At 39.8% G+C, this 2,793-nt stretch overlaps 1 non-coding gene across 1 annotated transcript; it reads left to right on the plus strand.

The window, feature by feature from the left end:
• The first annotated feature begins 969 nt into the window (after nucleotides 1-969).
• trnat-ugu (transfer RNA threonine (anticodon UGU)) lies at nucleotides 970-1,044 on the plus strand. The gene has a single exon. It is a non-coding gene; the product is annotated as a tRNA-Thr (tRNA).
• The last annotated feature ends 1,749 nt before the right edge of the window (nucleotides 1,045-2,793 follow it).

The following is a 2,793-nucleotide window of genomic DNA, read 5'->3' on the forward strand; positions in this document are numbered from 1 at the left end:
GGGACTTTGAATTTTTTTTTTGTGAATTTTATTTTGTTGAGGAAATTATAATCAAACTGAATAAATGTAAGACCAGTTCTTTTTCAAGAGGGCACTGAAAGTATTAATTTGACAACTATGTTGACAAGTTGTCACAACTCAAGCTAAATGGAGAACAGAAGCCCTGGTAACGGGGAAATGTGGACAGAGAAGTCAGTCGTGCCTCTTGATTGGACAAGCCCGGCAGCAGCAGCGCGCACCAAAGAGGGCAGAAAAATCGCAAGCTTTTGTTTGGAGCAGTCATTGTGTTTTACCTTCTGGAGTGAGCAGCTGATAAAGTTAGCCAGAAGAAGTGTCAAGGAATGAGAGAAGACCACAACCCACCTTGTTTTGCAGCAAATCTTGAAAAGACTCTGAGAAGTTCACTGTGTCAATTCGTCTCATATTCTGTCTTTGAAGAAAGCCTGCTAAAATTAATTCTCAACCCCGCCTCTAAATAAACTCTTCTAAAAGAAACTAGTGACCTGTGTACATGTACTCGGAAATTAGACGGCATGTCAATTTTGGAACAACATATCTCATCTGCTGTTTTCTTCAGAAATGAGCAAGTAATCAGTCCAAGTGTTTTTTTTTTGTCTTTAACAGAGCCCTGAATTGTATAGAAAAATCCCTTTTTTTTCAGTATGTGTGTGTGCGTGTGTTCAGCTGAGGTAAGAAAGGGACTTTAAATGTTGGTTAAGGTAAAAAGGGAACTTTTAAAATTTCCACCTGTGTGTTTATGCTTTACTTCATGATTAGTTAAAATTTGTTCTATAAGAAACTGATAATTTTGTTGTTCATTAAGTGTCTCCTATTCTGGGAAAAATAGAGCATATGATTGACTGTATCAGTAAGTGGGAAAAGTTAAAATTTTTGTTGTGACCTGTGGAGAAGTGGGATGAGAATAAATAGTAACCACCTCAGATTTCAATTGCAGCAGTACTAGCGATCTGTCTCTGTAGCTTAGTTGGTTAAAATGCCTGTCTTGTAAACAGGAGATCCTGGGTTCGATTCCCAGCGGAGCATTATTTCATATTTGCAATATGCTTGAGAAGTTTCTGCATCAACATTTATGTCTGTGTCTTGTGAACTTTAACTTAGAATTCAAATTACATGATGAATTTCATTCACAGGAGATAACAGCCTTTGTGAAGGATGTGAGTTTGGAATGGCTCTTCCTCCTCGTACAGAAATTCAGTGCTGATATTTCAAAGGCAACTTCTTTGATACAAATTTGTTCACAGTTGCATTCGACCTGGAAAAAAAGCTCGACCTTAATCTCACTGAAGGAAAGTGTGACCGTGTTGTATGTTTCAAAGTGTGTGTGTCATTATGTGTTGCTTGTAACTGAGACTGGGACACGACACAAGTGGGAGGGTTGATCTGAGGTTTGGAATATTTCTCAGTCAGGAACAAGAAAAATCAAAGGATCCAAATAAGAAAACCATTGTCTCATGTGGTTACCGAGAAACGGTGAGAAGATATTAAACTTTGTTCTATTCAAAACAGCTGTGAACTTTGACCTTTCCTGCCTTTTCCCAACAGTATTTGAAGTGTCTCGGTAACAATGTTCAGTGTTGAGGAGAGTGGGGTCTGGGCGAGCAGCTGCTGAGTGTGACAGGGTCAGGACTGGATGCAGGAAGTTCTCTGATAGTCTCTCTCTCTCGCTGATGGGTTTGAGTTGATTTTCAACTGGGAGCAGCTGGTTTTTCGATAAATGAAGGAAGTACCCTCTCACCATTTTTTTCTGACTGACAGTGTAGGATAAGGGTGTAAAGGGTTAATGCTGAAGACAGTGGGATCAACCCCTCCCACTGTCAGAGTGATGATGTAACAGTCAAATGAGATGAGATTTGGGAGAAGAGAGAGCAGCACCAAGGATGCTAGCTTAGGAGGCTTGATGAGTGTGTATACAGTATTGTGTAAATTAAAAAAGAGTTCTTAGTTCTTTCAGCTGGAAATGTGTCCAGAAAATATTGATAAAGTCACAATTTTATAATTCAGGAGTCGGAACACAGATATTAACTCCAAGTGACAGTTCTGGGTTCATTTAACAAACGTAGAGAATAATATTACTCACTGCTTGAAATCCCCCAGTGAGGAGACAGTTAATCAGGTGATCTGTTGGGGCATCCTTCGATCCAAGGTTTCGACAGCACTTAATCTCCCTTTCTGGTGAAATTCTCTGTTATTTGCAACTTTTTTTATCCAGCTTTGATGGGTGAGTGAAAAAACTGAAAAAAGTGAACAGTTCCATCGTTTCTTTTCTTTCTTCTTCCCTTCTTTCCATCAGTTTCTCTTTTCTGTCCCAGATCAATGAGAATCCCAATTTAATCTGCTGTTTTATCCATTCCAATCAGAATTCAACATTCCAATCAAATCTATTTGTTATTCCACAGTGTCTCTCCATGTGTTTTATTCTGTTGTATTCTCTCACAGTCTGATTGATGTTCAATGTTACATCTCACTCTCTGTTCTGGTGAAGATCAGAAGCAGTAATATCTGTTTGCACCACCCACCAAGTCGGCCTGAGGCTGTGCCTCGCTGATCATGTGGAGTTAGGAACATAGGAACATAGGAGCAGGAGTCGGCCATTCAGCCCATCGAGCCTGCCCCACCATTCAATATGATCATGGCTGATCGTCCACTTCAATGCCCTTTTCCCCACACTTTCCTCATATTCCCTTATGTCATTTGTATTTAGAAATCTGTCAATCTCTGCTTTAAACATACTCAATGACTGAGCTTCCACAGCCCTCTGGGGTAGAGAATTCC

The sequence above is a fragment of the Heterodontus francisci genome, unplaced genomic scaffold (genome assembly GCF_036365525.1).
Source record: "Heterodontus francisci isolate sHetFra1 unplaced genomic scaffold, sHetFra1.hap1 HAP1_SCAFFOLD_88, whole genome shotgun sequence".
NCBI classification, from domain to species: domain Eukaryota; kingdom Metazoa; phylum Chordata; class Chondrichthyes; order Heterodontiformes; family Heterodontidae; genus Heterodontus; species Heterodontus francisci.